Raw genomic sequence first — 13929 nt, forward strand, 5'->3', positions numbered from 1 at the left:
GAAGCCATGACTGCTCTGAGTGATACCATTCTGTAATTATCGCCCCTTGAAGACCACTTCCAATCTCTGTAAGCTAGGTTAAGTAATTTATGTCTGAATATTTCTCATTTTTAAGAACAGTTCTTACTTTCACTGAGTTCTGTTTGTCTGGTTTTCCCATGCTAATGTTTAAATACTTTATAGAATTTTGGCAAAGTCCTCATTTATATCTTTTAATATAACTGTAGGATTTTTAAAAATGTAATCACAATATAATCACTTTGCATTTAGTCCTTCAGTAAATCCTAGGAAAATGACAGAATACCTGTTCAAAATGAGATGTACAGCTTTATTTAACTTTTTTGTTAGTTTGTTTCACCACAAATTGCCACACTTATCTTTGCTTTGGACACCGCTGCCTGAAATTTTCTGTAACCGAAACACACCGATAAAATGTAGAGTTTAAGGAGACATAATAACGTCTGGAACCAGGATACTTATATTTGACTTTTTCTCTTTATGAAGTTCCAGTTCCTTCATCTAACATGAGGATAATAATAGTAAGTGCCTCTAGGGATTTTATGACTTTCAACAAGATAATGTAAAACATACATTTCTACATATCACTAAGTGGGTGCCAGGTCTTGCTTCATTTATCATCATTATGATCACCACCATAACCAAACCTGTGGTGGATAAGCTTCTTAATCAGTAGGTCTCAGATACTGAAAAGTGGGTTTTGTTTTTGTTTTTGTTTTGTTTGTTTGTTTTTTGAGAGAGAGAGTGCAAGTGAGCAAAGGACAGAGAGAGAATCCCATGAGGGGCAGATAAAAGAGAGAGAGAGAGAGAGAGAGAGAGAGAGAGAGAGAGAGAGAAGGAGAGAGAGAGGGAAGGAGAGAGAGAGAAGTGAGGCTCACTCAATGCAGGGCTCAAGCTCACCTGATGTGGAACTTCAACTCACGAACCATGAAATCATGACCTGAGTCTAAGTCAGATGCTTAATGACTGAGCTGCCCAGGTGCCCTGGAGAGGGGTTTCAAATGAAGATTCTTGGACCTCATGTCCAAAGATTCTGATTCAGCTTTTGGGGCTGGGCCCAGATAATTCTGATGTAAAAAGGTTCCACTGACTACATTTTGAACTTCTGACTTACAGCTGGTCTAAGAATTAAAATGACATGAGACAGATTAACAGGAGGAAACAAAGTTTAATTTTGTAAATATGATGAATTCACACAGACATGAGGTTCCAAAGACAGGCAAAATGAAGGACATAAGCCATCCTCATCCAAGAAGGGGATGGGGTATGGGACTTCAAAGAAAAGGAAAGCAATTCATGGGAAGATGAAAAAAGAGTAAATGTTTGACAAACAAATATTCACTGACCCATACGGAAACAATGGGACGAAGAAAGGAATTTTAACAAACAGACTTTGCTAAATTCCTCCCTGTCTACCTAATTCATATTTTACTGTAGTTATCTATGGTGATAGCTCCCTTCCTGGAACAGGTCCTTTATCTAAATTCTTTCAGGCAGTTAGGGGAAGGTCACAATTTCTTCCTGGGTCATTTGGATCCTGATTGTTTTCTGTTTGAAATATAATCTGCATGCCAAAGTGGCACACTGTGGAGCAACTTGCCCTTGGTCCCTACAAGGATTAAGGTAAGGAGCTTAGCTCTCTTTTTTTTTTTTTTTTTTTTTTAAGTTCAATCACATGGAACTAGAAAAAAACAGAAAAACTGTTTCAACAAGGCAACCTGTTTCCAAACTGATTATCCCATGTTAAATGTAAATAACTATTGATGATCTACCAAATAGTACACATGTTGGGAATAGAGAGCCCTCTTGCTTTCCTCCTGTTGCTTTCCTTCTGGGGAATTTTATTGCTCTGTGGGTGGTGGATCAGAACAGACAAAGGAGTGGACCCATAGCAGGATACCATCAGGAAGCACCCAAACAGTGGTCAAGATTGGAATACAGATGCTGCGTGGCCTAGGTACATTCTTAAATCCCCTGTGGCCTAATCACTTAAATCCACTGTGCCCACTTTCTCATCTGTAAAATAGGGAACTAATACTATCTACCTTATAGCATTGTTGTAACAATTAAATGATGGGATTTTGAAATAGGATGACTAAAGTTGAAGTGCATTTTAATTAATCATCTTTGTTCAGCTGTCTTCCTCCCTAAAGGTTGGCAGTCATTGATCAAATAATGTATCCTATCTCTTCCTCTCCCCAGCCAAAGATGGTGCCTATGATACTGAATACAAATTATAAAAGGAAACATGGAACACTGGTCAAGCAAAATGTATTGCTCTGCCTGCAATTTCCCCTTCTCTACTCCAGATATTAAAAACTAATTCTCTCAGTTATTCATTGCTGGCAGAGATGATTAATTTAATCTTTATAGATAAAGTAAAATGTTTGGACGAAAGGAGCAAATACTCTGCTGAGGCTAATTGTAAGGCACATTCGGGTGAATAATTCATTGTGTGCAGTATAATGATATCATAGATGGTTAGCCAAGAACAAACATCAATTCTATAAAGAGAATTAAACTAAAACCAAGTCCATTTGGCAGCAGAAAATGAATATAGTCCTTACAGCCAATATGGATCTCGTTTTGGTAGATCCTACCAGGGCCCAGAAGGATTCAACTATTAGCAATTTATGATAGTCTTCTTTCATGATTGCCTTTATTTCTCAGTGCTGACTTTTCATATTCAGCAAAATATTTTGAGTATCACCTGGTGTTTAGAATTGTGCTAGTGTAAGAGGGACATTGGAAAAATCCCATACTGCTGCTATGCATGGTGGCTGTGTATGTGACTTAATCTCGATGAGCTTTCAGTTTCTCACCAGAAAAATGGAGAAAACAAACATGGGATTGTTATGAGGATAATATGAGATTTATTTAAAACATCACTTAATATAGTGCTGAGACTGTAGCAAATACTTGGTCAGGGAGAAAGATGGAGACATGTAATATGTGTCCATGGGTATATCTATAAAAATATACATGCATATTATAAATAACATTTCTGTCTATCCTACCATCCAGCTATCTTCCCTTTTACCACCCAGCCTTATTCATTTTTCAAGGTATTTTCCTTTCTTCCACACATTTTATAACCCTCATCAACAAATACAAGAAGAAAACAGATGGAAAGACTCTTTTCCTCATTAGTAGTTAAAAATGCAAATTATAGCACCCTGGAAATGAGGATTTAAAAAAAAAAAGATAACATGAGCTGATGTGGCTAAGATAAACTAGTTTCTTACTAACAATACTTTACAATCTTTTTGTAAAGCAATATTTCAAAAGTAAGAGCCATAAATGTGCTCTTAGTCAGCATCCCTTCTCAAAAAGTATATCCAAATGTGCCAGAAGCAAAAATTTAGTGACACAATTAATATCTTCATGGGTAAACCTAAGATGGAAAAGTTTTAAAAAACAAACACCACAAATGGAAGACTATGTAATTTATGGCACAACCAAACAATGGAATGTAACAGAACAATTAAAAATGGTAATAACATATAAAACATGTAAAAACATGAAAAATATTTATGACAATATAAATAAAATGCTTAATAAGTTCTATATCAAGATTATGACTAGACTACGCATATGTGAAAGTTATAGTGAAAAAAATATACGAGCTTTTAATGAAGTAAAATTAGCAATTTTTGTGATGACAATTTTTTGGAATTTTTAAAAATCTTGGCATTTTTCTTTATTGAAAAGTGAAGATCAAAGTCTTAACTACTGTGTGACAGCTTCTCACTGAACTGAAATTATATGTACTTTCTTCCCTTTTTAAAAATAATACAATGCCATTTAGTTGTACTTCTTATTCTGGACTTTCCATATATTATTTTTTATTACTTCCACTGACTTCCTGCTTGTGTATTTCTTCCCAGAAAGCCTTTAAACCCTTTAAGGACAGAGGTTGGGTAATTTCCATTTTACAAATAGCTCACAATATCTTGCCCTGACCCGAAATTCAGTAAAGATAAGATAAACTGAAGAGAATTGGCAACAAATATGAATGAATCACAAAAGTATTACCAATAAATTTAGATAAAACTGATTTATCAATTTGGGAGCTGGTTAACCAAACCAAAATGCTTATTAGGCACCTTCATGCAGGATAAGGATAAGGAAAGGCACTTGGGGCTTTGTTCTCTTGATCCCTTCAAGGTTCACCTTCAGTCTGGTGTCACTAATGTACTGCCTCCTGCTGCTGTTCTTTCCATCCTGGATTCTTACAGATGTGTTTATTTCCTTGATTTTCCCCAAACACCATTCAGATAAGCCATTTGCATCTATGTCAGACTCACTAAAGATTTGGCAAAATAGATACGCACACTCACACAATGGGAACTTTTGAAAATGGAAGGTTAGATACTCTTTGTATCAGTCACATTCTAGTCAGGAAAGCAGAAAGCACACTAAACATTTAAACAGAGAGGACTTAACAGGGAATTATCTGAACAGGCATCTGAGGTGAGCAACTGCGTATACAAATGAACAATGGCCTGGTATGTATTACAAAAGAACTCTGACCCTTGACCTCTGTAGAAGTCAGCCCAGCACGGTCAAGACTTGACCAATGAACACTAGTTTCCCTATTTTCTTTATCCACTATCCACCTTTCCCCCAACTTTGGGGAGTATGTCCCAAACCAAATATGCTCTCCAAATCAATCCCGTGATACCCTGCTTCTAACTAGCCTGCCTCCAAGATTCCTCATTCCAACAAGCCCCAGTCAGAGCACACCTGAAACCTTCCCCTTCTTTCACCATAAAGATTCTCCACTCTCAGTCTGTCTTGGAGTTGCTGCCAAGTGCACGTGATGGTGGTTGACTCCTTTGCTATGGAAAGCGTTGGATAAATAGCCTGTTTGTTCTCATTTTGGAGTTCTTTGTTTTTTGCCACAGTTTGGAATTTAAAAATGAGGTTACACTGAGGTAATACAAAGTTAATAAGCACTGCAAGTCACCACCACCCTTAGTGTTGGAGGAGAAAAAAGGAGATATTAGAACCTAGAAGCTCAGACCCCACACAGTTGAGGAAGGGGTTACCATCTGGCTGATGATAGCAAATCAGGATCTTGGAGAGGGATCGTGGCTTATGGCTGGGGCTGAGCCCTCTGAGACAAGGATGCTGCCCCTCTAGTCTGGTACGTCTAAGAAGGTACAATGAGGCTGGTCCTGGAAATGCCAGAAGATAGGCACTGAAGCTGACTGATGCTATTTGAATGAAGTTCTTTGTCAGGTGGATGGTTATAGAAATAGCAAATGGCTCCAGTGACAAGAATAGCAAACAAAGAGGAAGGAGCAAGTTCCCAGCAAGTCCCCAGACTCATAGTGGCAAAAACTAACAAAGGCAGCTGACAAAAGAAAATGCTTAGATATATAGCATCTAAGCAACACCACAGCAAAGTAGAGTATAGAAAGGCAACAGAGGAGAAAGACAACCTCTTAATAATTAACACCCTCTGTCCTTAAAAGTTTAGCCACCCACACTGCCCAAAGCCATTATTAGTTAGCTTTTTCTTCCTTTGTTTTCTTCTCATTCCTTCCTGAATCATCTTTATTTTCTCCAAACTCCCAAGAAACATGACTCTTTCTTTTTTTACATTGCATTCTTCTAAACTATGCCCCGGGAGACTCACTGTTTGTACCCTAAATCTGCCAAATGGAGGCATTTTGCTTTACAAAAACCTGTTGCTCTAGAGGAAAAAAAAAAAAATTATACTACTCCCTTGGGAGACAGAAGCAGCTGCCGCCAATTGGGACTTCTAAAAGCCTTTTTGTCCTTGTTTACTTTGTTATGCATGTTTCCATGATATCTGTGCATATGTGCTGGCAGATGCTAGGGTGACTGCAAACGTGAGGTTTCTAGGAAGTGGCATCTCACTGTGGGAAAATGCATGTTAACAAAGGTAAGGGCAAGAAGATTCAGTGGTAGGGGAGGGTAAAGGAATGCAGATATGGGGAATGAGGTCAAAGTTGGGAAACTCTCAGAGTCCATACCTGCAGAAGAATGTTTTCTTCTGTTAACTTTTCAAAGTAATATAATTTGAAAAGATAATCCATGTTCATTGTAAACAACAAAACAGCATTGTTGGTATGTAAAGATGTGAAAATCCTCCCTCATCCTCCATTATTTCCACTTCCCAGGTATATCCACATTTTATTGCTTGGTATGTATTCTTTTTTTTCAATAGGTAGTCCCCCTCACACTGTCTTGAGTTTAGCCACATGACTTGCTTTAGCCAATGAGATGATAGCAAATCTTATACAAGTAGGAGCTTGAAAAACGCTCCTGCATTAAGGTTTGCCCTCTCCTGCTGTTGGCAACCTTTCTACCTCATGTGAACAAGCCTAGGCTGGCTTCCTGAAGGGTGAGAGACCACATGGAGGAAGGCCTCAGTCACCCTAGCCATCCCTGACTTTCCAGCAGAGGCCTGGGCATGTGAGTGAGGCCATTCTCAGCCATCCATCCATCCTCAGCTAAGTGAGAACAACTTCCAAACCCATTCATTGACTCATGAGAATAGATGTTTTAAGTAACTGAGTTTTGAAATGGTTTGTTGCACATTGTAAGTTAGTTCATAAAGATGAAAAGATATAAATAGGTTTTTATTTCTTGTATAAATATTACAGGTTTAAAAATATTTTTATTTATAGCCATGTGAGTAACATATGGTTACATTCTTTAAAAATCGCAAGCATCCAGGGGTCCCTGGGTGGCTCAGTCGGTTAAGCATCTGACTCTTGATTTTGGCTCAGGTCATTATCTCACAGTTTGTGGGGCTCCTCTCTGACAATGCAGAGCCTGTTTGGGATTCTCTCTTTCTCTCTCTTTTTTTTCTCTCTCTCTCTACTCCCCCCCCCCTCCCCGCCCTTCCCCTGCTCTCTCTCAAAATAAATAAACTTAAAAAAAGAAACAGAAAACATTCTCTCTCTCCCTTTGCCTCTCTCCCCTTCTCATGTGCATGCTCTCTCTCTTAAATAAAAAAAAAATTTAATTTAAAAAATCACAAGCCTACACATAAGGTGAAAGAATCCCTTTAATCAGTAGCCACCATCCAAGTCATCAGTGGGTATGTGTTCTTCTGGATCTATACCTGCTTTGTGAATTAGAAAACAGAGATTTTACTTTCTTCACTTTTTACTTTATTCACTCAACAGTATGGCTTGGAAATATCTCCATCCCAATGAACTTAAGTCTATTCCTACATGCATGCACACACGTACCTTACTGCTTTACTACCTAAATCTTTATAATGTGAAATCTGTTAAATCAAGTTACTCTCAATTTATTCTTTTACAAAGCTGCCTTGACCTTCTTTCACATTTATTCTTTCACTTGAATTTAATATTCATCTAGTCAAGATAGATGAAATATCTTGTAGGGAATTCCAGGGGATTACACTGAATTTATTAAGTTTGAAAGACTTAAGTTTATCGTATTGCACCTCCCATTCACATATTATATTTCTCTTTTACTTAGGTCTTTTCATCACCTTCAGCAAAATTCTATAACTTTCTATATATTATTATACATTTATTTCTAGACTCCTTTATCGTTGGTTTATATATTGTTTCCATCAGAAGAAGGATCTTTATTTTGTTTAATGCTTATTTATTATTATTTATTTTGACAGAGAGAGAGCAGGGGAGGGAGGGAGGGAGGGAGGGAGGGAGGGAGAGAGAGAGAGAGAGAGAGAGAGAGAGAGAGAGAGAATCCCAAGCAGGCTCTATGCTCAGCACAAAGCCTGATGTGGGGCTTGACCCTGTGAGATCATGACCTGAGCCAAATCAAGAGTCAGACACTTAACCAATTGAGCCACCAGGCACCCCAGAAGGATCTTTAAGTCTATTATGTTCCACTGGTACATAGGAGAGCCCTAGATTTTTTTGTTTTTTGCGTTATCTTTTATCAGGCCACAATACTGAATTTTCTTATTCATTCTAATAGGAAAACTAAGACAATCAACTGACAAACTCTAGAGGTAATCTTATCACTTGTAAATAATGATTAATTCTTCCTTTCACTATGTATATCTCATATAATTTTTTTTTTCTTTTATTAGATTAGAACTCTGGTGTAGAGTATTAAAGGTGTTAGTAGGCATCTTTAGCTCCTGACTTTGATGGGAATATTTCTAGTGATTCACCATTGATCATGATATTTGTTATGGGTTGCTGGTAGAAATTTTATATCAAATTAGAGTTGTTTCTTAGTTCTCATTTTCTTGGAGTGTTTTTTTTTTTAAATAAAGAATGGGTGCTGAATATCATCAGATGCTTTTTCACTATCTATTGAGATAGTGCTTTCCTTCTTATTTATGAGCTGAATTATCATAATAAATTCTATTATTAAACTACTCTTGCATTTCTGAAATAAATACTAGTTATGTTGTATTATTTTCTAAAACACTACTATGCCTTTTTAGTAGTATTTTACTTTAGTAAAATACTGTTCACAAATGAACTTTTTCAATAGTTTTATTTTCTTATTGTCTCCTTATCTACATTTAATAATAGATTATAGTTGACAAGAGAAACAAGAGGATTCGAACTGGAAGAGTCCATTTATATGTGGATTTTTTTTGATACAGTGCTGTAAATGTATTTTCTCTTATTATCTTTTTTTAATGTTTATTTTAGTTTTGAGAGAGAGAGAAAGAGAGAGTGTGCACTCACAAGCAAGCCAGGGGAGAGGCAGAGAGAGGGACAGAGGATCCGAAGCAGGCTCTGCGCTGACAGCAGAGAGTGTGATGTGGGCTCAAACCCATGAACCATGAGATCATGACCCAAGCCAAAGTTGGGTGCTTAAACGACTGAGCCACCCAGGTTCCCCTCTTTCTTATTATCTTCTTAATAACATTTTCTTTTCTCTAGCTTACTTTATTGTAAGAATACAGTATATAGCATAACAAAATATGTGTTAATTGACTATTTATGTTATCTCTAAGGCTTCCTTCTGGTCAACAGTAGACTGTTCATGGTTAAAGTTTTGGACTTTCAGGGTGCCTGGGTGGCTCAGTCTGTTAAGCACCCGACTTTGGCTCAGGTCATGATCTCGCCATTCATGAGTTTGAGCCCCCGGGTCGGGCTCTGTGCTGACAGCTTCAGATGCTGCTTCAGATGCTGTCTCCCTCTCTCTCTGCCCATCCCCCGCTCATGCTCTGTCTATGTGTCTCAAAAATAAATTTTCAGCTGCATGTGGGGTCGGCACCTGTAACCCTCATGTTGTTCAAGGGTCAGATGTAATTCAACTCCTTTATCCTTGATGGTGTAAGAGTGGCTTATAGTTATCTCTAGGTATAAGGTACTGTGTTTGTATGTCTGTTTGTATGTGTGTGTTTTGTTCTGCCAGTGACATATCTACATTAAATTCATGCAAATTCTTCTCTCCTCATCTATCTCTCTATCCACCATCTTTCTCACTCTCCCTGTCTCTATAAATCTATCAAGTATTCATCTATATATATACTATTGCCTCCTCTGAGTAATTTTGATTTTCATCTTCTAAAATAGCTGCTGAAATTTTTATTTGTATCTTCAGTGCCTCCCTTTTTTCTTGTGTTTTTCTCGGATTTTTGAGATAGCATTTGAAAATGGTAGTGAATACTCACATAGCTCTTTATAGCAGGCACTGTTCTCAGTGTTTTTCATGTATTGACTCAATTCAATCTTCATAGCCACCTACTTCTGGTTGAACATGATAAACTATATTAGTTGGGATTGATTTGGGAAAACAAAACACCCCAGATATTTCAGCAAAGAGTACTTAGGGGATTGGTTAAACAAGTTTGGAACACTGAAAAATCAACATGAGAACAGTGAAGTAACCTAGAGCCATATGGAAGTAATAGTGGCAAAAAGTGGCTGCCACCTATAAGTGTAGGGAAATTTATGAAAGAGTGTCAGAACCTAGAAACTCCATAGAATTGGAGGGCAGAATTCTGAGCAGGAGATGTCAGGGTAGGTCAGGTAGGCAGAGGAGGGGTCTCTTGGAGATGAGGCAGTGCCCACTGTATGGATATTGATGAGGGAGAGTGAAGAAGCTTGTTCTGGGATGCCAAAAGAAGGTAGAAGACTAGAACCAACTGCTATTTCCAGGATTACCTCCTATTGTTAGGACCCTGGTAACATTAACTACAAACAAACCAGGAAATTCCTACCCCTGCCTCTTAGTTGTGCTTTTTGTGCTCTCTGTGGGCATAACTTTATAGTTCATAAAATGACAAAGAGAAATAAGTTTACAAATTCATAGCTCCAGCTTCATAGAGAAAAATACTGTAGGATATACTTAGAGTTTAAAGAAAAAACCTTAATAATGAGCACCAAAAATTTAAATAATTTTTCTAATGTCACACAGCCAGTAAGTATAGACCTAGTATTCAAACCTAGGCAGTCTGTTTCCAGCATCTGTGCTCTTAACCACCACACAATATTACCTCTCCAACTGTTTAAATTCCAGAAAATTACTTAATTCTATCTCACTAGTTTCTCTCGAACTATGGTCTTTCTTCTGTTCTGCCCAACTACTGGGTATTATTTCAGTGATGAGAGTTTTGTTTATTTTTAAATTTTTTAAATTTTATTATGGTAAGAACACTTAACATGATGTTTATGCTCTTAAATTTCAAAGTGTACAATACAGTGTTGTTAACTATAGGCCTAATGTTTACAGTAGATCTCTAGAAGTTGTTCATTTTCTATTATTGAAACTTTATACTCACAGAATAGCAACTCCTCATTCCCCCCACCAGGCCCTGGCAACCACTATTCTACTCTCTTCTTCTCTGACTTAAACTATTCTAGGTAGCTTATATAAGTGGAATCATGAAGTGTTTTTCCTTTTGTGGCTGGATTATTCTACTAAGTATAATGTCCTCAAGGTCCATCCATGTAGTCACATATTCTTTTTTAAGGCTAAATAATATTCCATTTTTTTCTGTATAACACCCTTTCTTTACCCATTCATCCATCAATGGGCATTTAAGTTGTTTTCACATCTGGGCTATGTGTGAATAATGCTGCAGTAAATATGGAAGTACTAATATCTCTCGATTCTTTTTGGATAAATACACAGAATAGGGATTGCTGGATCATTTGCTAATTTTATTTAATTAATTATTTGTTTATTTGTTTAGTTACTTATCCTCAAGCTAGCTAACATATAGTGTAGTCTTGGCTTCAGGAGTAGAACCCAGTGATTCATCTCTTACGTATGACACCCCATGCTCTTCCTGAAGAGTACCCTCCTTAATGCCCGTCACCCATTTAACCCATCCCCATCAACCCTCAGGTTTTCTGGTTTGCCTTTCTCTCTGTTTTCATCTTATTTTTTCCTTCCCTTCCCCTATGTTCATCTATTAAGTTTCTCCACATGTGAATGAAATCAGATGATATCTGTCTTTCTCTGACTTATTTTGCTTAGCATAATAGCCTTCAGTTCCATCCACATTGTTGAAAAGGCCAAGATTTCGTTGTTTTTTGTAAGAACTTCCATAATATTTTTCATAACAGCTACACTCTTATATTCTTATCAACAGTATTCAGAGGTTCCATTTTTCCCCATATTCTTGCCAATAATGATGACAGCTTTTCTTTATATATTAGGTTAATTTTATTATGGGTCAAATATCTTCTTACATTTCTGAGGATATAAATTATACTTACCCTAAACTTCTTGTTATGATTATTCTTCTAAGTCTCTGTCCTCATGATTAAGTTACTCTTTTATTGAGGAACAACAAACTACTAGCTTTCCTCAAGTGGTCGATGACTTTTTTTAAGTAAGTCACTTTAATGTTTTTTGCTTTTTGTGTGTGTGGTTTTTTTCTACAGTAGAATAAATAGTTCTCTTGGTAATTGCAGACATATGAGGCTCTTGGGTAGTATTAAGAAACATCTCAGTAATGCTGGTTTTCCAGATTGGCGTGTAGTCTTCAATAATTGTCAGGAGTTACTTACGTGAAATTGATGCCAAAATATAGGGCCACATTTATGCATCCATTATTTGCAAGATTGCTGGTAACCTGTGGGTATAATTTCCCCCAATACTTTGCCTTCTTGTGTCCCAAGGTCCAACCTGCTCATGTTCACCTCAATGACACTCCTTTAGTAATGATACCCAAAGTTGCATATAGTGGGGATAGGACATTCTTATTTATACCAAGTATTGATAGGCAAAAGGTGCTGTTCAGTTCAGGATGAGTTACGTGCACTTTTGAAACATAAATCCATTGGCTTAATGAGTCTTTCATATTTAGGTGGTTTTTGAGTAAAGCCATTTCCAACAAAGCAGACTTTAGTAAATATCCTCTTCCACATCTTCTCCTTTCTCCTTTCTGTTCAAATAACTTAATACTTCTGTTTCTTTCCAGACAGGAATTTGGGCAGAACTTTCCTGCTCTCATTTTTTGTTTTTGTTTAATCATATTAGAAAGTATTTTAGCTCAGGACTGTTCCCCTCTATCCAGTGGATTTGCAGGTACTGCTCCTTGTGGAGTCTTTTTTTAATCATTAGTTTGTTTGGTGCTTCTCTTTTCTTGCATCTTGGTAGTTTTCATTTGTATTTTGTCAGCATGGCTCTGTTTATGGTAGAGCTTAGCATTCAAACCAATCATCATTTTTGCCTTTGAACATTTATGAGCCTCTTGACCTTCCTTCTTTCTCCTTTTCTCATGCTAATCCAAATTCAATATGTTCCTTTTGTGGCATGGTGATAACTGCCAAGCGATCAGGTGCAAAGAAGCTCTCAATTTTGGGGTCTCAGAGATGTATGAGCTGACTCCACACCAGCCACCACAGGAAGGGGACAGTTGTAAAATGACCAGTTCCAGAAAAAGCATGATGTAATTGGTAACTATTGGTGTGCTTTCATGTCTATAGCCAAAATACCTTGCTGGATTGACTGTCCACTTATGGGGAGAGGTGAGATGAATTGCTGTGGCCTGGATTGAGCAGGTTTCTTTCAGAGTAGAGAGGCTTGGGTGCAATATGGCAGCCTTCACCATTATCCCATTTCCTTGACCCCAAATTCTTACAGCCTAAAACCCTCCTACCTCCATCTCACCTGAGTCTGAAACCTCTGTGGCTGTTCTCTGGACTAAGAAGGTGGGTTATGCAGAATCTGTCCTGCTTGGTTCCCTCTTCCGATAACCATTTGGTTACTCTTAGTACCTCTCTTGAACCCAGAGTCCACTACACTTGGTTATGAAGCTCCTTTGGGACTGCTCCTAACTTTTCTAGAAGCAAAATATGTTCTATGTCTTGGGAACTTAAATTTTTTCTCACTTCATTCTTCTCATTTCCCATTTTTCAAGAATTTTTCATGTGTTATGGTCCATTAAGAGTTTTCATTCTTGATTGACATACCAGATGTGAATTTTAAAAAGACAATACATGATCATTTGTAGAGATATTTTATGACATGGAGTAGCTAAAGTAGTGCTAAGTCTGCCATCCAGAATGAAATTTTACATCTTTTTTTTAAATGGATTTTTTACTCTTCATAATATTTTGGAACATTTTTAGTGAATCAATTAAACACACTTCCATGAGAGTAGGTACATGTTATTTTAAGGTTGCAATAGTGTTGTAGATATGAATATACCACATAGACATTCCCATTGATGACCATTTTCATTTCTTTCCAATTTTTACTGTTATAAACCATACTGAAATAGTGCATCACATACTTTTGAAATTGTCTCTATAGAATCGATTTTTCAGTGCAGATTTATAAAGTCAAAAGATATATACATGGGATGTGGTTTTCAGAGAAAGAGATCATTCTTTCTTCTCCATGTTTTTGTTAACCCCATTTGCATTAGATCAAGGTGCTTATTGTTCTGGCTATTTCAGTCCAGGCAGTTGAGTGATGGCCCGTCATCTATAAGTATCCTCATTTAAT

The 13929-nt window shown here is 37.2% G+C and overlaps 1 pseudogene; it reads right to left on the minus strand.

Annotated features, from left to right (window-relative positions):
• Positions 1-11980: 11980 nt before the first annotated feature.
• Positions 11981-13030, minus strand: LOC121032399 (ribosome biogenesis protein NSA2 homolog; annotated as a pseudogene).
• Between the last annotated feature and the right edge of the window lie 899 nt (positions 13031-13929).

The sequence above is a fragment of the Herpailurus yagouaroundi genome, unplaced genomic scaffold (genome assembly GCF_014898765.1).
Source record: "Herpailurus yagouaroundi ecotype Mexico unplaced genomic scaffold, PumYag 141, whole genome shotgun sequence".
Taxonomy (NCBI): Eukaryota; Metazoa; Chordata; class Mammalia; order Carnivora; family Felidae; genus Herpailurus; species Herpailurus yagouaroundi.